This window comes from Apodemus sylvaticus, chromosome 10 (genome assembly GCF_947179515.1).
Source record: "Apodemus sylvaticus chromosome 10, mApoSyl1.1, whole genome shotgun sequence".
Classification (NCBI taxonomy): Eukaryota; Metazoa; Chordata; class Mammalia; order Rodentia; family Muridae; genus Apodemus; species Apodemus sylvaticus.
In genome coordinates, this window is record NC_067481.1 from 104,602,769 (window position 1) to 104,625,202 (window position 22,434).

The 22,434-nt window shown below is 45.6% G+C and overlaps 1 protein-coding gene across 2 annotated transcripts in view; it reads right to left on the reverse strand.

The window, feature by feature from the left end:
- Nucleotides 1–22,434, reverse strand: part of Grin2a (glutamate ionotropic receptor NMDA type subunit 2A) — a 404,218-nt gene that overhangs the window by 311,546 nt on the left and 70,238 nt on the right. The gene's annotated exons all lie outside the window — the stretch shown is intronic.

Sequence of the window (22,434 nt, forward strand, 5' to 3'; positions counted from 1 at the left end):
CACCAAACTGTATAAACAGTGATGGAAAGTGGGGTCTTTGTCACTAAAAGCTAAAGTACAAGCAAACTCAAAGAGGTACAGGCAGGGCACAGATCTCAGCCAGTCACTCTCTAGAGCTTAGACACATACTATGCACCCCTAATACTTTGTCTTCATTTGAACTTACGATGTGTCCATATCATATGCTATCCAGAGAACTTTTTGGGATACATATCTGTACCCTGATATGTACACATGAAGAAGCACAAAGATGAAAACCCCAGGCCCTGCTCATACCTCAAAGTACTCACAGTCAGGAAGGGAGAGAGTTACAGGACCTGAACACCATCCAGAAGTGGCTGGGGCAGCCCTGCAAGCTCCTCAAAGTTGTATCTTCAGCCATAGCTCTTGCCTGGAATCCAGGCTTAAACATCCAACATCATGTCCATGTGTGTATGCCGAAGAATGCCACCCAACAGGATCCCCCTGCTGATTCTTGGTCCCTGTATGTATGTTCCTTTCACAACAGAAGATGCTGCATGAGTAATGAAGGTAAGGATCTAGACATGCAGACATTGTCTCTAATGGTCGGCGTGAGCGGGTCCCATCCCATGTCCTTAGGGATGGACTTTCCCTGATCATGGGTGACAAGGATGTGACTACAGAAACAAAGCAAAAAGAAATACTAAGTTGGCAAATGGGGATGGAGGAAAGGCCTCTGAGTCCAGGTATGCAGTCAGCCTTCAAAACTGAACAGTGTTCACTGTCTGTAAGATAGGCCTCGCTGTGGCCGCTGGACCACAAGAGCTTAACGGCGGTAATGTCAACAATAATCAAGAGATGGAGGCTGAGGAGATGCTCACTTGTAGTGCTTACTGCACAAGCATGCTAACTTGACGTCAGATGCCCAGAACTGACATGAGAAAGCCACTCTTATAATCCCAGAGCTGAGAAGACAAGCAGCTCCCTGGGGCTCGCTAGCCTAGCCAAGTTGGCACACTCTGGCTAAAACTGAAAGACTGTCAAAAAAAGCCAAAACAACAAGATAGACAGCACCCTGAGGAAGAATACCCCAAGATGATTTCTAGCCCACACCTACCCACGTACATATACAAACACACACACATGCACAAACACTGAAGGGCGCATATGTGCTCACATACACCTACATATAAAGTCTAGGCCAGTGCCTGAAATCCCTTCCTTAAACATGAGATGTCATCATCAGTAGGTAGGACAAATGCCACCTAGCTTCACCTACCATGTGCCCAGAACTGAGCTGGGAAGGGACAGCGTCATCTAGTCCTCATGACCACACCTCTGTGCATCTGGTCCCCATTTCACTGACAAGCAAAGCAAGCTGACTCAGAGGCCACAGATGTAGAATGCTCTAGAACACAGTGTCCTCTTTCCTACATGCCCTCAGAAGGCATGGGCATGAGCAGAAATAAAAGGAGCCCACAGAGAGGGAGGCTGTGGATGTGGTTGAACAGGCTGTCAGAGTATTGCCTAAAGTATCCGAGGCTCTGGGATCAGTACCCCAACACTGCATAATCCAGGAGTAGTGATGAACACCTATGATCCCAACACTTGAGAAGCAGAGACAGAATGACAAGGAATTCAAGATCATCTTTGGTTTCATTGCAGGTTCCAGGCCGGCCTAAGCCAAAGACTCTGTAACAAAAGAAGAGCCAGGCCACAAAGCACTATGGCCAGGAAGATTACAGCTGCATCCTCAGTGCCCTCTCTGGGTCACCTGAGCCTTACCAGCATCCTGGGAAATCTGGCTTCACAAGAAGTGGTTGCTCATGTCCTGGTTAGGAACCTAATACAATGTTATCCCCACTGTCATTTACAAAAGAACTGCTTATAGGGAACTATGCTCTCCAAAGACAGATCCTTCCCATAAGAGCCTGAGGCCCCTGACTCTGCACTGTGATCACAAACATTCTGTTGTGCGAAAGAAACACAAAGGCTAGGTATGGTGGCAGGTATGTGTAACGTCAGTACTATGGCAGTGGGGATAGGCAGATCCCTCGACCATGCTGCTCAGCCTGCCTAGTGTACTTAGAGAGCTTTAGACCAGGGAGAGACCCTGCCTGGACACTTAAGGTGAACAGCACCTGAGGACTGACATCTGATACTACTCATGGACCTCTGCACACATACATTCATATGCACCTACACGCATACTGACACTTGCATACGTGAATTAACACACACACACACACACACACACACACACATACACATGCACACATACACACATACACAAACAGCATACCCTATAAAGAAATTCAGTACTTTAGTGGCCCAAATTCAAGTAGGACTTGAAGAGAAGGGCTTTGTGAATGCAGCGATGTTCAGTGTAATGAACTGATGAACTAGAGAGGAAGAGAATACAGTAAATTAGGTACCCAGGGGAGACCTGCTGGAGGGCTGGCCTTCAAGCTCAGTCCTTGAGGATGAGAACATGCAATGGTGATGCGGTCTCACCAGCTGGATACCGTTGGCATGTATACATTAGCATCTTACGCTTCCAGGTGCTGTGTGGGGAGACAGGAACTTTCTAGAGTAACTAAGTTCTTGTCTGTAGAACTTCTGCCCTTATCAAAGAGTCCTCGGAGAGCCCCACCTCCTCTCCCATGTGAGGATGTTAGAAAGTGACACTTGTCTATGAACCAAGAAACAGCCCTTACCACACAACATCTGTGACCTTGAACTCGCAAGGCCCAAAACATGAGCTTCATGATTTGTGAGTGAGTTCTTGTCAGAGAACCCTGACTTGGTGCCTGACTGGCCATCCACTAACTGGCCAGAGCCTAAGCTCATCGCCCTATAAATTGTTCCATCCCAGTACACAGGGATGGCCATGGAACTGAACTCAGAGTTCTGTGTGAACTCAGAGCGCTGTGTGAAGTTAGTGAAGTAGGTGCATTTAAACTGTTTGATTAAGAGGACTTGCTACTCTTCCGGAGGACCCAAATTTGGTTCCCAGCACCTATACCAGGTGGCCCATAACTGTCTACGATGCCAGCTTCAGGGAAATCTGATGCCTTCTACTGTCCCCTAACCCCAGCACCAGCATGCATGTGATGCACAGATATATGTTCAGGCCAAACAACCATATGTATAAAATAAGATAATATAATTTAACAAATAAATTATTTAATAAATGCATGCTCTACAGTAAATGTTTCACAAAGCCAGCTCTCATTTGTGAACCTACTTCCAATTACCTAGTTGCAGGGAGATCTGAATCCCCTGTAGAGTCTCTTGTTGTGGTTCTCACATACAAGGCTTCAGCCAAATATTTATGAATAAGCAAATAAATGAACGTGTGGGCCTGCTCACTGCCTTATCTTTCAGCCACTGAAGTACACACACCTCCTTGTGAATAGGTTTCCTCTAGAAGCAAGGGGCCCAGGCAGGCTTTACCATTTATTTATTTATATATTTATTTTGCAGAATAAAAGATGGAAGAGAAATAGTTATTATCTACCATTTTCTGCAAACGCCTAACCATCTGCACCCCGTTACCTAAGCACAGTCCTCTGTGGGTGCCAAACTTCAGAGCCCAGAAAGTTGGGAGGGATTCCAGGCTTGGATCCCTCAGGCTAGGCTATTCTTGGAAGCCGAGCACCTCACCTGCCACAGGAGGATGAGTCATGCCCAGGTTGAAGGCTTGATGTCTCTGAAAAAGGAGAGGATCTGTCTACCTCAGAACAAAGGGAGGGTCGGAGTTCTGCCCCAGTGCTTCTCTAAACAGTGTCTCTGTCCCCAAATCTCCCCATTACAGCAGGATGATGCCCAGACCCCTGACAATAACTACAAGTTCACCTTGAAGGAGACTAAGCAATGTCAGCTGACACTCTGTTCTCTTACACTGAACACCCTGCCCTTCTTGGGCAAGATGTTCTTGCCACATCTCCACTCTCTAGGCTAAAGCAGCCCATTAATTACTCCTGTGACCTGTGTTCTGTCCCCCGTTTTCACCTGACAGAACCCACCATGGCTCCTAAAGATCTAGGTTGAGGGTGGCAAACCCCTTGTTTTCTTGTGTTGGCCATGTTCGGGAAGAGAGCGGCATCCTTAAATGATAACAGTCTCCCCATCTAGCGTGGGCAATTTCCTAGGATTTCATATTCTTTGTCCAGAGTTCTGAGGGAAGCACCTGCATCCAGATATGAGCCACCCAGATTACTGGCAAGGGACAGGGGCAGCTGGGACAGAAGGACAGCTGATGCTCTGGATGCCTCGTGAATTCTACTTCTCTCCCCGCTTGCTCCTCCCAAGCACTGTCTCCATGCACATTTGTAAGCTCTGATTCCTACACATGCGCAGAAAGTTGCTCCATGTAAACACAGCTAATAAAAAACCACATTCAATCAAACTGTCACTTTGTTTGTTTGTATGTTTGTTACAGAGTGACTAGAAGTGGCAGGAAGGAGCGCTGGAGATTAACACTCTAAAGTTGTTCTGATTAGAAGAAGAATTAAAACACTTATAAAAAGGAAAGTTTGTGACCCGTGGAGACCCTGAGCCTTGAAGCTGTGCATTCTGGAAGATGGCTTGGGGCGGTTGTAAATACATCTTGGTGCAGAACAAGCTCTAGTGGAAAGTTATTTTTTGAGAAGAAACCTATCTGAATTGGGTCCAGCCACATCTCTGCAATACCTTACTTAGTTCATAACAACACCTGTCCTAAAACAAATGCTTGTGGTATCTGAGTCACTCTGTGCAACTAATTAAAACAAGCAGGTCCTCAGACCCCTTAGGGAAGTCACACATCCTAATGCCAGAGTAGACACAGGTCTAGACCAGAGTAGGAAGACGAAGTCAAACCATGGAGCCCACCTTGGCCTCAAGCCCATCTTTCTCCTACCCAGCATCTCACTGTTGGGGTCACAGACACACAGTACCATACCCATCTTCACTCAGATTATGTCTGAAAAACAGACAACGGAATGGAAACCTACGAGTTACATAGAAACCGATAAACGGGTGTCAGCCACTAAGTGGGTGTCGCCTGTCACACAGCCATGGATGCCTGATACACCAGTGAAGTACCAATTATTTCTAAAGAGGTTGAGCTGGAGATGACATCAGCGGTACCAAGACAGCGACCAAGCACTCTGTGTTCTCCCGTGGCCTCCTTTAATGAGAAGGAAACAGGAAAGCCTGCGAACCCACCTTGCCTATTTCTTTTCTCCACCATAGTCTTTTTAAAAATTAAAGGCCACCATGGGCAGCCTGGGTGGATTTGATCACAAAGTGATCAAATAGGCTTCCTCTAAGAGCAGAGAAAGGGAGGCTCTCTCTCATGGGGGACAGGAGGGAGCAGGTTGCTCTTAGCCAGGAAGAGGGGGGAAAACCTGTTTTCGAAGGAAACATTCAAGTTTAAAAAAAAAAAAACCAACAACAACAACTTCAGCCAAGAAGAAACTCCCACCATTTGGCATTTTCAGGAGCTGTAGGAGAATGGAAGAGTGGGAGCCTGGCCGGGCATGCAAATCTCAGACAGATGTGCAAGACACAACACCTCATGTGAGTTATTCCAACCCTGGCTCCCGGAGGTGGCAGTAAACATGGAGAGACAGCATTGCACTAAGCACTAAGCTGTTCACTTGCATGCAACCATTTGGACTGCAGGACACTTCTCTGTCTGAAATTCCTCGTGTGGCTACTCAACCCTGAAAAGCTGGACTCTCCATGAGGGAGCTAGGGACAGCAGCCTGTGTATGTTACTTTGCTGTGACAAAACTGCAGCCAAAGCGACTTAGGGAAGGCAAGGCTTCTTTGGGTCACAGTGTGAGGACACAGTCCATTGTCCAGAGAAGGTATGGCAACAGGAAAAGAAGGCTGGGGTCACACCCAGCCCGCAGCCAGGAAGCAGAGAGGGGTGGGTGAGGTGTTCAGCTCTTTCTACTCACATATAAAAACTGCAACACCATATTTTCGAGTGGGTCTTCTTCCCCCAGTTAACCTAATCTACATAGTTCCTCACAGACTTGCCCAGAGGCATGCCTCATCAGTGACTCTAGATCCTGTCAAGTTACAATCTCTGTTAAGCCCTGGACCGCCCACCCACCACAATATGCTCTCTACCTGCCTTCTCCCTAGCTCTGCTGCTCCACTTCAGGCCCAAGGGCTTTCTCAGTAAACTGCCTCTCTTCCCAGAAGATGGCTCTGCTCTGTCCCCCTACTCCATCCTATCTGGAGAGCTGATATTTGACCTGCAAAGACTCTGTACTGGGCTAGGATGCAGCTCCGTGTCTGCCTTGCCTGGCAAACATGAATCCCTGGGTTCATTTCCAGCACCACACACACTGGGCGTGGTGGAGTAACCGGGTAGGCAGAGGCCAAAGAGTCAGAAGCACCTGGTCACACATGCAGCAGGAAAGAAAATGCTGGAACTGTGTCTTGTTTATTGAGCATGTACTAAGAACCAAATGTTGTATTAGCCACTGGTAAGCAAAAGAAGCACAGACCCGTATCCTTATGGAAAGTGCAATGGAGCTTAGCACAGACAAAGCTTGTATACAGCAAATCCCTCTCATGTCAATCTTCAAAATGTCTCAGTCCGATGTAGAATCTCTAAATTAAGGAGAAGGAGAAGGAGGGGGAGGGCAGGGGAGGAGGAAGAGCTGGTCTTATAGAAGTTAAGAGTAAAACAATACTGCTAAGATGGGGAAAGGTAAAAGGAAAAGAGGGTGGAAAAATTAGTTAAATGGGCACATTGTCACAATCTCATAGGAGGAATAAGATCTGGTATTTAATAGTGTAAAAAAATATTAACAGAAAATCTAGCCATAGTGTAATTGTCCTAGTTAACTGTCAACTTATTACTGTCTAGAGTCTCCAAAGAAGGAAGTCTCAACCGCAGGGATTGCCCGGATCAGATTAGCCCATAGACATGTCTATGGAGAATCCTCTTGATTAGTTAGTGTAAGGGAGGGCCAGCCCACTTTGGGCAGCACCATTCCCTGGGCAGATGACCCTGAGCTATAGAAAAAGGCTGACTGAACACGGGCCTGTGCACGAGCCAGCAAGCCGACAATCGCTGGTTCTCCATGGCTTCTGTTTCAAGGTCCTGTTTCTGTTCCTGTCCCGATTTCACTCAACAATGGACAATCAACCCTTTCCTCCCCTAAGCTGCTTTTGGTTGTAGTGTTTTATCACAGCAATGAAATAGTAAAAGTGGAGATGTTAGGTATGCTAACTGCCTTGAATCGATCATTACTCAAATTATACACTAATCAAAACATCACATTGTACTCATAAATATGTACAAATATGTGTCAATCAAAGTTTTGAATTAATTGTGGGTGAGTGTGGATGTAGCTTGCCTGGCATGCACAAAGCCCTGAGCTCAATGACCAGCAGCATGTAAACCAGGCATGGTGGTGTGTGCCACCCTGAAGCTTGAGAGGTGGAGGATCAGGAGTTTAAGGTCATCCTTGGCTACACTGAGAGTTCAAGGCCAGCCTGAACTACATGATAGCATGAGTGAGTGAATGAATGAATGAATGAATGAATGAATGAAGGCTAAAAAATTAAAAATAAAAAGTGAATCATATCCTAGTATCTGTCACTGGAATAAAAAGCTTTCAGAAGAGGGACAACAACTAGGAAAGAGGAGGTTGATCAGAGAGAGAGGAGAAAGCTAGAAGTGAGGATAATCAAATACATGGCATATGTGTGTTATGGTCTGCATGTGAAGCGCCCCCACAGACTCATGCATTTCAGCACTTTGTCTTCAGCGGCTGGTGTCTTGAGATCATTTGGTAGGTGGAGCTTAGAGGGAGGAGCTTAGAGGGAGGAAGTGGGGAGGAGCTTAGAGGGAGGAAGTGGGGAGGAGCTTAGAGGGAGGAAGTGGGGAGGAGCTTAGAGGGAGGAAGTGGGGAGGAGCTTAGAGGGAGGAAGTGTGGAGGAGCTCAGAGGGAGGAAGTGGAGAGGAGCTTAGAGGGAGGAAGTGGGGAGGAGCTTAGAGGGAGGAAGTGAGCTTCTGGGATGGCCTTGAGCTTTACAGTCCAGGCCAGCTTCCTTTCTTCTGTCTCCATCTTGATCTGCTCAGACACGAGGAAGTGTCAGCATCAACTCCCTGACCCCAACCACCATGCCCTGACTGCAGTTCATAGCGGACCGCGAACCAAAATGCATCCTTCCCAGGGCCAGAGAGAGGGCTCAGCGGGTAAAGGAGACTGGTGCTACGTGTGATGGTCTGAGCTCCATCTCTGGAATCCACATGGTGGAAGGAAAGAGCCAGTTCTTTCAAGTCATGCTTCAACCTCCACATGTGCACCATGGGCACACATGTGCATATGTGTGCACACACAATAAATAAGTAAATATGGCAATAAAAAATAAAAATAAAATAAGCCCTTTCAGGTTACCTTTGGCAGACATTGTGTCACAATGAGAGAAGTGACTGGTGCTGAAAACTATGTGAAAGGTCACAGAGTACACTGAACGAAGAGGAAAGGGAAAAAATGATTCCCAGAAGCCAGTGCCCAAAGCATTCAGTAAGTGCAGAAATAAGACTCATTTAAAATGCCGCTGGAAACAGAAGGTAAGACCATGTTACTCTAGAAGAGAACATGCCTGTGTCAAGTCCTGGCAGATGTGTTTGGAAGTGAGTGCTGTATTGTCCTTCACAGACTTCCTGTCTCAGCACACATTTCTACTGTGGGAAAGTCCTCTACTCTGTCACCAGGCAGGTAGCCCTACCCCTCTGACTGCTCTAGAGTCTGACTTTGTCCCCCAGGTTTCAACCCCACCTAGTTTTTTATCTATGGATTTGTTCACTTGGGGCCACTAGGGCCAGGTGTGGATACAGCTTCACTCTATCACCAGGATCTGGGCTTTGACCGATTCCTGCTCTATAGACACTCCACAGCTGACTGCTGAATGCATGACCACAGCAGCATGGGCTTCCTGATATACCGATGGCACGTCCTGGGCAGAGCAGCTGTCCTGCACTTTGTATCTAGTTATGTGTATTCCCCTCACTGGACGCTGGACAAGGCTATTGTGGTCGACCCCAAATTAGAGCAGAAGAAGCTGACGGTAAAAGAATTCTAGGACTCTGCTCAGTTCCATAGCCAGTGAGTTACAGAAAGGATTGAAGCTAGACAGCCTGACTCAAAACTTAGTGTTTACAAGAGCACTGGATGGATGGATGGATGGATGGATGGATGGATGGATGGATGGATGTGTGGGTGATGGATGGATGGATGGATGGATGGATGGATGTGTGGGTGATGGATAGATAGATGGATGAATGTGTGGGTGGGTAAGTGGGTGGGTGGTTGGATGGATGGATGTGTGGGTGATGGAGGGATAGATGGATGAATGTGTGGGTGGTTGGTGGGTGGGTGGATGGGTGGATGGATGTGTGGGTGGATGGGTGGATGGATGGGTGGGTGGGTGATGGATAGATAGATGGATAAATGTGTGGGTGGTTGGTGGGTGGGTGGGTGGATGGATGTGTGGGTGGATGGGTGGATGGATGGGTGGGTGGGTGGGTGGGTGGGTAGGTGGATGGATGGGTAAATGGATGTGAATGTGGATGGATAGATGAATGGATAGGCTTCCTATTATATTCAGTAGATAGAACACCATTTGAGGAAAGTGGTGCCTGTCTCTACCTAAAGCAAAAGTCCATGCTTTGCTCATAGTAGGTATTCAGCAAGGTTTTGCTGATCTGGATCTCATCTGAGTTGACATTTCTGGAAATTTTCAATACTTTGTCATGCGAACCTCCAGCTCCCCTTCTTGGGTACAGTCACAATGCCTGCTAACAAGAGCATATTGTTGGTGCCATTTGAAGATCTTATTGAGAACTTTGGACAGTAAGCAAACAGAAGCCAGGATGCCTCACGGTGCTGCCATCCATTTCTGGACCTGGTAAGTTTTTAACACATGTGGGCAATGAGTTTGGAAGAACTGTAATGCAAAACCAACCTGGCGTATTGAGTCTTCTCAATCCACCCAGTCCCAGTCAGGAATGTATGTGCATTTTTCCCTCTCAGGAGGGTAGATGAAGTTTCAATCACCCAAGATGTTTGTGGGAAGAACCAGAAATGGTCTTAGTTACAAATAAGCAAGCCCCACCATCCCACTGGTTCAGAAGCAGCTGAACCATCACCATGGATCCCTGAGAGGCGTCCTACAAAGGGGAGGAGCAGCTCGGTAAATAGGGAAGCAGTGAGGAAAAAGCTGGCCCCATCTCTGCTTGAGACAATCTGTTTTCTGAACAGCACAGAGTCCTGTGTTCCAGGACCAGGAAGGCAAAGCGTGGGCATATGCTACGCCTGGGCTAATCCATGGACCTCGGGGAAGAGCAAGCAGTCCTGCTAGGCTGCCTAGCTCTAAAAATACCCAACACATTCCCAACGTGGCCACAAACGGTAAACTCTCAGCGGGCAGGCTTCATGCCAAACAAATGCTTAGCTACACTGTCCAGAATGAGTCCTAAGACTGAGGAAGGTGAGGACACAGAACCCAACTAGGACAGTGACTTTCTCTTCCCTTCCCTAAAAGGTGGGTGTCACGTGAGAACTGGTGTGTTCAGATGCCACAATCAGAAAGAAGAGCAGGCACCTGCTGTTCCACAGCTGTGGACATCAGGACAGAACCGTGTGGGAACTGGGCTCCAGCAGCATCCACATACATGTTAGAAACACCACCTGGTGACTGAGTAGCCCCAGGAGAAACATTAATCTCACTGAGCCTCATTTCCTCGTCTGTGTGAAACACAACTATCATGATTGACAGAACTGGCTTCTATAAAGATTTTAGGTTTTGTTCTTGTTCAAATGGTCCTGCTCCCCCTCTGCAACATGGTAATAGGACAAAGAACTGGACAAAAGCTCCAGGATTTGACAAAGTCAGAAAGCACACACTTAAAATCCAGAAAGTCCTCTTCACACAAACCATCAATCTACTTGGAAGGGAAAGAAATATTTTCAACCTAGTTATTGGCCTCCACAAAACCCACAAGGAAAGCCTGGCTTACTAGCAAAGTGAACATAGCCCCTCTAAAGTCAGGAAGAAGAAACAACCACTCATTCTTACTAACTTCTCTCATTGTTGCATAACAGTAAGAGGTCTGGTCAGTGCAATTTGATAAAAAAGAAAGTAACCTAATTAGTGCTATCCCAATAGGAAAGGAGGTAGAAGTGTCTTCACTTGCGTGTGACATAATCCTGCATGTAGAAGATCCACATATAGAATCCATAAAATATCATTAGAAAAATGAGCAATTTTAAAAAGCTTACAGGAGGCAAATCCCAAATAATATAAAAATAGCTGCATTTCTCACGTTGGAGATAAACTTTACATGCATATGTCATGTATGCACACATCAAAGCATCATGTAGCATATTTTGATATTTTTATGGAAAAGGTTTTAAAAGTTAGGTGTGGTGATGAGTACCTATAATCCTAGCACTTAGGAGACTGCAGGAGGAAGATTGGAGGTTCAAGGCCAGCCTGAACTATATAACAAAATCCTTTCTCAAAACTTAAATTAACTACTTTAAAATAAAATTAAGAAAGTCATTTTTTTTTACAAAAACAACAACCTTAAAATACTTAGACAAATAATTACTTGGAAACAAATAAAATAAAATGTTTATAGTCAAAGACTAGAAAGCATTGCTGAGAGAAATGATACAAAATCTAAATAAAAATAGTGACATCTCATATTCATGGCTTGAAAACCCAGTGTAGATACATATTATCCCCAATATACTCACTGTAACCCTCGGCCAACTCTCAACAGATTGCCTATGCTCAAAATAGAGAAAAAACAATTCTACCATTGACATGGAAAAACACAGAATGTGAAATAGGCAGATTAAGTCTGAAGTTGGGGAGCAATTCTGAGCGAGTACTCATGCTAGCTTCTTTGAAGTTTACCTTGAAGTCAGAATGACCAGGAAGGCATGGCACAAGGTAACAACAAACATAAACGGATGGAAGCCAAGAAAAGGGTTAGAACTAAAGTTAGAACTACTTAATAGTAAATGACTTTTGACAGAGTTGTCAAGTTCATTCTTCAGAATCCACTTTAAACACCGGTTGGATGGCGTGTGATTCCAGAGCTGGGAATGGAGACAGGCCAGCCAGCCAAGATTTATTAGTGGGAGGCCGTGTCTCAAAAACAAAGGTGGTAGCTCCAAATCTTCAGATGGAAGTATACAACCTGTAGTAACTATAGAAACCAAGAGAGTGCAACAGGACCATTGCTAGGATCAGAGGCTTAGGGGTCAACAGAGAGGCCTAGCAGACCACAAGCAATCTGATCAGGGAAACTGGGAGAGGACGCACTTTGCGGGGGAAAAGTTCCTATAGATGAAGATGCCATGCACTTTAGACATAGGGCCCCAAGGCCCCTTTATTAGGACTGACCTGAATGCCCCCTCCAAAAGGACTTGCCCTTCATGGTACCAGAAAGCATCATACAAGCTTCTACAGGAGGGAGACAACCAAAAGTTCTAACCAGCTATGCTGCCTCTGAACCACACCAACAGCCAGTATACCACAATAACCCTGAGAGGACAACAGTAGCACACATAACTTGGCAGTAACCAACAGTTCCCTAATTGGACTTAAGATCTACTCAACAAGAGGGGAAATGTGCTTAGTACTGGAAACCTAGCTAACTAATCAGTGCTAGTGAAGTCTAGGTTACTGAAGGAGAATCTACAACCATTACTTTATTAAACTAGCACAATCCCTAATAGCATCTATAAACCTTTGTCCTTATACATGTGGATAAGTGCAGTTTTCACCACTTTTCAAGGAAATATCACTTTGTAACAAACGGAAAACTGCAACCAATCAAAATGCAGAGTTATGGAATTCAATCCCAGTGGATATATGTACAAACACTCCCATAACTGAGGCTCAAAGAACATTGAGATAGGACACAAAGACTGTAAAAGCAAAAGACCAGGGAGTTTACTATGAGGTTATCTCTTTTAGCAATGTCAGGAGGTGAGACCCATAAAGTCTCACCAACGTGAATGTCCAAATGTAAACTAAACAAGGATGCCATCACTGGACATGACAAACCAGACAAGGAAAATCCCCTGAGGCTTCAACTCTATACACAAACTATAGGTAACTGAGGAAAGTAGGAGTGAAACACAGGAATAGGTTGTCCAGTGCCAGATGGCAAGCCTAAAAACGTGTGTAAATAACATTATATGGACTGAGTAGGTTATATTTAGGAATGTACATGTATATATATATGTGTGTGTGTGTGTGTGTGTGTGTGTGTGTGTGTATGCATATATATATGCATGCTGTAAAAATTCATCACTAAAAAGACCATGAATTTGAAGGAGAGCAGGGAGGGGTGTTTGGGAGGTCTGGGATAGAAGAAGGGAAGAAAGAAATGTTAGACAAAGATTGTAATTATGTTATAATCGCAAATAATTTCAAATGTTAAAAACAAGTGAGCAGTACCTGAGAAAAGACATCCTAAAATTGGCCTCTGGTCTTCACACACACACTTACACACATGTTCACCCACAAAAACATGCACACACACAAACACACATACACATGCCCACATGCACACAGAGAAAGAATTGTTTCAAAAATGACTCTGGGAAAATTTCTATACTCATATGTGGAAAAGCAAACTATAAAACTTCTGAAAAAAAATTCAGAGAAATCATCATGACCCTGGATTAGACAAAGATTCTAAGTCATGGCACTATTTGTTATTTTTATGAACCATAAAAGGGGAAATGGATAAAGTGCTCATTAAAATTAAAAATGTTTACATTCCAGACACATTCTTAAGAAAATGAAAAGTCAAGCCATAGACTAGATGAAAATACTTGACGACTCTACCTATGATAAGAGACTTACACACAGGCCATCTACAAGAGTCCTGAGCTGAGAGTGTGGCTCAGCGGCAGAGACGTGCTGAATCTGTGTGAGGCTCTAGATATATCCCCTGGACTGCAATAAAACAGAATAAAATAAAGTGTTCTTACAAATCTATCATAAGACAAGAACAACTTTACTGAAACATGGAAACTCAGTGCTTGTCTCCGAGGGGCAGGACGCGGGTCGTGGGAATACACACGGCCTCCTTCCTCACTAAGGAAATGAACACCAGCACGTGGTGAGGAGCAGCTTCTCTGTGGAACAACTGCTGTAGAAAGACAGAAAACACAAGCTTGGGCAAGGAGACAGGGACACTGGAATGCCTGCGTGCTGTTGACAAGAGTGTGAAATGCTATGGATACTCTGGTAAATAGTTTGTCCATTTCTTAAAAATGTAAACACGAACTCTGACCTAGGTATCTGCCTAGTACTCTGACCTAGGTATCTGATCTAGGTTCTGCCCCTAGGTATCTATACAAGAGAAATTAAAACCTTTGTCTGAATAGACTCATGCATGGATATTCATATGATTTCATGGCTAACAAAAGGCATAAACTACCCAAATACTAGTATAATCTATCTATGTATATGTTATTATATCTATATATGTTATATATGAGACATACATATCTATATATAGCTATATATCTATACATCTAGACACAAATACACACACACACACACACAAATAGGACTTGGCTGTAACCCCAGTAACAGAGGACACTGCCAGGTAAGTTCTCTGTGTCCCAGGACATTGGAAGGAGGATTAGAAATGACTTGGCCCTTTATCATTCTAACAAGTCCTTACAGACTCCTTACTATGTGTTCAAGCACTTTATTGTCTCCTGATCTAAGACTCACAATAAGCTCTAAGTTCAGTAATACCTCATCTCTTTCTACAGAAGAGGGAACGGAAGCACAGAGAGGGTCTGTGAATTAGCCAAGATAACACAGGAGCAGTAGAAGCCAGAATCCAACCCAAGCAAATAAACCTAGATCCTCACCACTGGTGCACAGAGGTGCTACATCTCAAGAGGTAAGAAAAAGAAAAATAACTGTGATGCCACCTCCACTCCCACCTGTGGGACCCACAGAAAAGTTACCGAAGCTTACAAGTCCCATTTCTTGAACTGCAGGCAGCGTGGTGTCCCAGTGTCAGGTAGGGTGGCTCTGTTATTGTTCCTCTAGCGGTCTGAAGCTCCCAGAGGAAACTAGGACTTACGTTCATGTAGTTCTGGGAGGATCAGCACCCTTTTCAAGCATCTTAACCCTGAGAGGCATGTCTGGATGCATGCTCTGCATTCCACTGGGCTGTCCCACCTCTCTGGGACACAACAAGCTCAGCCCTGAGAAGTGGAGTGTGGTGCTAACATCTCTCTGATAGCTCAGGGTCAGTCTCGCTGTAATACTTGTCTCCAGCCAGGAACCACAACCAAGTGACTGTTAGAACTGGAGGATACCAATCTGCCAGGGGAAGGGATGTTTTTCTCTTTTTTTATTATTGTACATGCATTGTAAAAATGATAGGTTTTATCACAAGATTTTCATAGATATGTATTATATATGATACATATGTTGGCACACGGAGGATCTGCAGCTGTTGGTACATGTTGTTTTCTACAAGCTAGAGGTGGGCAGCAGTGGGGGACAGTTGGTGGCTTATCAATCTAGGCAGACTTCCCAGATTGTACCCAGGCTTCCTGTACTCTGTCTCCTCAAGCTTCCTCAACAGGCTGGGAAGATGGTTCAGTCAACAAAGTGCTTTGCTGCACAGGCACGAGGACTTGAGTTGGGATACTTGGTGTCCATGTAAAAAGTATAACTATATTGGTGCATACTTTGATCACACACATGCACACACATACAATGCACACAAAAGTTAAGTAGACTATGGCTTTATTTCATGTAACATATTGATGCCCAGTTCCATATATTTCCTTATAAATTACCTAGTTCCTATACAGCATAAATCAGCACAACTTCAATCCCCCATCACCTTTGCCATACATCCCCCAAGGGTCAAAGTCCAGAAACAAACTCAAAGTTTATCTTCCCCCTATGTGTTCCAAGGCCCAGCACTTCTGACTGATAGCCTTATTTCCCACCAGACACCCCATCTTTTTATGCTTCCCTACCATAAAAGGGAAGAATAAAAGGGCTGAGTTCATGGTCCCCAAAAGGCCACCACTAGCCATTTGAAAGTATCCTGTCTCTGTATCCACCTGGGGAAAAAAATGAAATCATTTACAGAGTGAATTCCCATGTGTCTATAGACAGACTGTCCCCCTGGGGCCAGCCATGATGTTCTTTAAGTGGTACAATGGTAAAGAATTAAATAGCATCCAATCACATGGTCAGAGAGTTATTCTTCTTCAAGTCCTTGCAGCTCCCACCAGAAAGTCCCAAACCCCTTAACATCTTGCTAATCTCCCTTTTTGAGAAGAGCTCAGGCCTGGGGCTCAAAGCCTCTGGCAGGAGCTGAAGACAGAAGAGGAAATCCTATCTGGTCTCTTTTACATGTGTTTATTTTTGCACTTACTTTCTACTTGTGGGAAGTGATACTGATTTTCCATATCTGGCTCTGACGCCACGTTGCTTCTCTAAAGTGTGTGTGCTTACATTAAAAGTATGTGATTCAAAGGAACACATTGAAAGTAACTGCAGAGGTACTTGAGGAAGCAAGAGGAGGGGAGAGGTTTCTTCCCATCCGGAATTTTCACTTCACCAGCATCGCTCTGAAGTACTGATATTGGGATCCTCTTACAGCCCAGTCTGTGGGGCACTGAGCAGGGACAAGAGCCACCATCTGGACAGGACCATCCCCAATGGATGAGAAATGTAGGCTCTAAAACACAGGGGCTGGAAAAGGATCCTAACCAAGCCTGTAGCCCTTGGCACATGCCAGAGGTACGCAGCAGTGGTGGGCAGTGATGGTCAATCAGTGCGGACAGTCTCCCCAAATTGTACCCAGGCTCCTCGTCCTCTGTCTCTTCAGCTTCCTCGCCAAGGTCTGAGAAGATGGTCTGGGGAGATGACTCAGTCAATAAAGTGCATTACTGTGCAAGCGTGAAGACCTGAGCTGGGATACCCAGCGCCCATGCGAGAAGGCGAACTGCAGTGGGGTACATCCTGAGACAGAGATGAGAGAAGCCTTGAGGGCGCTCCAGCTAGCCTGTCTAGCCGAATCAGCAAGTCCGTAAGCCCAGAGAGAGCGCAAGGATGGAGGTGACTGGGCAAACAGAGAGCATTGACTTCTGCCCTCCCCATGAAGAAGCACATGCCAGCACATGAAGAACATTTGTAAAACTCCCTTATAGAGAGTAATTCAGATCAAAGCAAGGAGATTTTTAGCATTCCCCTGACCTTGCAAATCTGAACAATAATTTGTTATTAATACCCTTGACCTCAGAGTATTAACAACCTACTTACTTTGAAAATACTCCAGCAGGAAAGATACTTAACTCTTACACTTTGTGCTTTTACCCCAATAGAAAGAAATTTCTTTGAATGTTGTAGAACAGCTTCTGAGTTTTATAAGACAAGACCATCCTCCATGATAAATACAAATAGAGTTCAGAACTCAAGGCCCTGCCAGGCGGTGGTGGCGCACGCCTGTAATCCCAGCACTCTAGGAGGCAGAGGCAGGTGGATTTCTGAGTTTGAGGCCAGCCTGGTCTACAGAGTGAGTTCCAGGACAGCCAGGGATACACAGAGAAACCCTGTCTCGAAAACACCAAATCCAAAAAAAAAGAAGAAGAAGAAGAACTCAAGCTGTTCTCTTTCCAGGGAGGATAGGCAGGGAATGGTCTGTAAGACTCTACTATCTGGTCTAGATGCCGCTAAGCCTTGGTTTGGTTATGTGTGTTTTGTTTTGCTTTCTTTTGCTTTGCTTTGGTTTTAGGACAGGAGCTCACGTAGCCCACAATGGCCTCAAGCAGGCCATGTAGCCAAAAATGGAGCTCCCCACCCCCATTTCCACACCCCTAGTATTGGTATTATAGTCCTACACTACCACACCCAGTGTATGCAGTGTTGAGCTTCCGGCAAGCACTGCACAGCCTGAGTTACGCCCATAAAGGCTTGACTTATTGGCTTATTTACTGCAGCTGGGGCCAAAACAGAGGCAGCTAGTTGTGAGGCTGGTTCAAACACTTCATCTAGATGTCTGTAGGACCCTCCTCTCTCTACATTAGGATAAAGTGCTCTTCATGACCCTAAAGGAAGGATATGCAGCTTCATGACACAAAAGGCACGATACTAACCCTCATGACACTAAAGGCAGGATGTTCCCCCCTCGTTTCAAGTACTATACTGAAATGTGCTCATTTATGGATGTCTTAAGGACCTGATATGTATGAGGTCCCATGCTGGGAGCTGAGGATACAAGCTACAACCACGAGGACAGGCAGACAATTCATCCTATGGAGCTGTAGCTCTCACAAGGACAGGAGTCAGTCAAACAACCACAGAGGACAATGGAACACCACACTTAGCAGCAAGTACTATTCGCATACTTGAAAAGAATTTACTCAACAAGGAGTCACAGTGGGAGGAGGAACGAGCACAGAAGGGCTGTGCTTGATAGTGGAAGCTGCATGGAGAGTGAGGGGCATAGGGGTCAGCAGGGGTCAGCAGAGGTCAGGAGGGGTCAGCAGGGGTCAGCAGGGGTCAGCAGGGCAGTGCTTCCAAGGCATAGAGACAAACCACTGATGTCTGAGGCCCAACTCTGCTTCTTCTGGCCCCATTCTGTATCTCACAGGTATGCAGGCCCTCCCCAGTAATGTCCTGAACTCCAAATCTACCATGTCTCCTACTCCCTGGACCATGCTGGTGTACCTTGAGGAGAAGAGATACCAAAGGCTGCACTAAAAAGAGGCCAATAAACCAGGCATGGTACATGCACACCAACAATCACAGTACCCAGGAGGCCAAGGTGGGGAGATCATAAGTCCAAGGCCAGCCTGAGGTATATATTATGACCTATACGGTCAGAAGAAAGACGAAGAGAAGGAAGAGAAGAAAGAGAGGTAGAGGAAAAATAAATAGGGGAATGGGGCCAGGAGTAGGGAGAGGTGGGAAGTGAAGAGAGAGATTCAGAGAAGAGAAAGGGGAAGAAGATGAAAAAGAAAAAGGAGGAAGTGGGAGGAGGGGGAGGAAGAAGGAGAAGGAAGAAGGGGAGGAGGGTATGAAGAAGGGGAGGAGGAAGGAAAAGGAAGAGAAGGAAAAGAGAGGAGGAGGGGGAGGAAGAGGAAAAGGAGGAAGAAGAGGAAGAGGAGAAAGAGGAGGAGGAGGGGAAGGGGAAGGAAGAAGAAAAAGAAGAAGAAGGAGGAGGAGGGGAGGGGGAGGGGGAGGAGGAAGAAGAAGGAGGAAGAAGAAGAGGAAGCCAGTATGACAAACCCAAGAAGTTAAGTGACTCAGAGTTGTTCACTGTCTCAAAGGAATAAAAGCGCCAAAGAAAGAGAATTGTCTACTTAATTAAATTGGCTCAAATCACCAGGAAGCTTTCTGAGTAACAGCCAATGTTGGGATTCTAAGAGAAATCACTGCCTGTTTGGGGCTAGAACCTCAGAGGTTTTTTAGGGATGTGATATTACCATCTCTCCTCCCTCTCCTGGACAGGACCTCTCAATCCCTTATTTTAGATACTAATTATAAACCTGGGACAAGAATTCCATCTCCTAAAGAATTATTCCCAAGTCTTTATTTCCCAGCCCTGCCTTGACCCAGCCTGGGCCTTAGTCTAAAAGAATCAGACGGACATAAGAAAAACCTCTCACAGAAATCCCATCTCCTGGAGAAGCCACTGCACTCTGGGTGGGAGGCATTATGGCTGTAACTTGAGGATCATCAGGCTTATTTGGAAGAATCCATTCAAAGTCTGATCTGGCATCAATTTCAGGGAATAAGTTTCATGCAGGTAAAAAAAAAAATGGCCAAAAACTGATGATCTTAAAAATCAGTGTGATGATTAATATTGGTTGACAACTTTCCAGGATCTAGAATCAGCAGAGACATGAGGCCTTGGGTGTATCTGTGAACAGCTTTCCAAAATGTGGGCAGCACTATCCCATAGGTCCTGAATGTGTGTGTGTGTATGTGTGTGTGTGTGAGAGAGAGAGAGAGAGAGACAGAGAGACAGAGACAGAGACAGAGAGACAGAGAGAGACAGAGAGAGACAGAGAGACAGAGACAGAGAGACAGAGAGACAGAGAAAGACAGAGACAGAGACAGAGAGAAGAGCTGATCTCCAGCGCTCATCTCTCCCTGCTTCCTGACTGTGGGCCAGATGTGACCAGCTGCTTGGACCTCCCAATGCATGACTTCCGTGCTCTGAACTGCCTGACTGAGCCAGAACACGCGCTTTGTTCGTTCAGTTGTTTTTGTCAGGCATACTGTCATCAAGACAGCAACTGGCGCAATGAGTGTAACGGGGGTAGCAGTGATTGAGTATGCTTTCAACGCTGTGCGGAATATTTTCCACACACCTAGACCAGCTCCCCAGCACAGACTCTCCAGATCTGTGCTGTTTTCCTTCTTCACTTAAGACTCAAAGGCTTGGAGAGGCGAAGCAATCTGCCTAAAGCCACAGAGCCAGTAAGTGGAGGATCTGGGCTTCAAAGCTAGTTCTCAGAGGCCAGAAGTTACTACTCAGGGAGCCTGAATTTCTAATACCTGCTTATAAAGCTGGGCATGACTACATGCACCTGGACCGACACAGTGGAGGGTACAGACAGGATGGACCCTGGGGCTTGCCGGCTGGCAGCCTAGCTCCAGATTCACAGAGAGATGCCATCTCAGGGAATAAGGTGGGAAAATGGTAGAATGGGCCCCTGGTTTCCATGGATGCCCAAGGGCACGGTCAGCCACACATAAGTAAAAAAATAAAACACATAAACTCATGCATCTAAATGAACATGCAGAGAGGGAGGAGAAGGAGGAGGAAGAGGAGGAGGGAGGGAAGGGAGGGAGGGGGAAGGAAGGAAGGAAGGAAGGAAGGAAGGAAGGAAGGAAGGAAGGAAGGAAGGAAGGAAGGAAGGAAGGAAGGAAGGAAGGAGAACAGCTAAGTCTCGCCAGAATGGGGCTACAAATGACCCCTTGCTCTGCAGACCTGGATTCTTCCTTGGGGATGCTGACACAGGAGATGCACAGTTTAGATGTACACCGTTCTAAAGACATTTATTATCTGCTCTTTTCATATTCTCCTCTGGGTTCTGGGAAGGATGCTCATGTGTGGTGTGAGGAAGCTAAGGACAGGCACGATGGGACAATCCCTTTGACATTCTCCGTGAGGATTAGAATCGGAGGTGGCATCCACTCCTTAGCTGAAGAATAAAGAGCCTGCAGATAACATTACCCCAAGACCTGCGTCTGGTGCTGACGGGGCAAAAGCTCACCCTCAGGGAACCCTGTGACCACAGCTTCTGAGCCCCCAATGTCCAGGGAAATGACACTCAGGGCCAGAGATAGACTCTCTCTGCACACGGGAGGATGTGATCTGCAGACATTACCCAGAGCACAAAATCCATGAGCGTCTGAAGGGCCGTGATCAGTCATTTCAGCCACACTAAACCAGACCAGAATAGATGCAAGGAGAGTTGACTGCAGAGTGTAGCTATCTGACCCTCCTGAAAGTCGTGCTGGAGGCTCAGAAGGTTGGAGAGACACAGAGAGATCCAGAGACACAGGCAGCTGAAGTGATAGAAACACTACAGAAATCCTCAAAACCTCATGAAATCCAAAGAGTGAAGAAAAATTGTAAGTAGATATACTTACACACATACACACACCCAAGTCAGACTCACTCCAAACAACTTTTTTGTGACATGATACAGCCCAGGCTGACCTCAAACTTTAGATCCTTCTGCCTCAGACTCCTGGGACTGCAGACATGATGTCTCTGTGTCCAGCTCCATGCTATTAAATTTAGTTAGTTAGTTTGCTGCTCCTCATTAATTTTAGAAATCTTATTTCCTATAGGTTCTATTTTCTTTTTTTTTTTATTCTAGAGCATGTAGAGCAGACCTGTTCTGTGTTCAACATGAAAACCCTTCAGACAGGCTGGGGTTGGGGAGGGGATGGTCCATCTGTCCATCTGTTATAGAGATTGTCTTGAAAGAAAAGTTCAAGAGCCTGAGTCCCAAACTATAGGACCTATGTAAAAAACCAAAATAATGTTAAAAGCCAGGTTTGTAATTCCGGCATTAAAGGCACAAAGACAGGTGGATTCCTGAGGCTTGTACTTACAAAAAATTAAACTAAAATATAGACAGTGCCTGAAAAATGTTACTCAAGAGTTAGTTGTTGTCCTCAGTCTGCCACAAACGTGCACCTATGCTTGTGTGTGCACACACATACATGCACAAAAGAAAGACCTCCAAATAATTGTATATAGCAATGAACCAAGCCCTCTCTCATTCTTATTTTTCTCTACTTTCAGTCACACAGACACTAACTGTCCCACTGACGGTCTTGGGAGTTCTTCTCCAACAGCCTATACCTCCCTACTCGCCTTTCTCTTAGTGGGGTCAGTTTATCAACATCTCT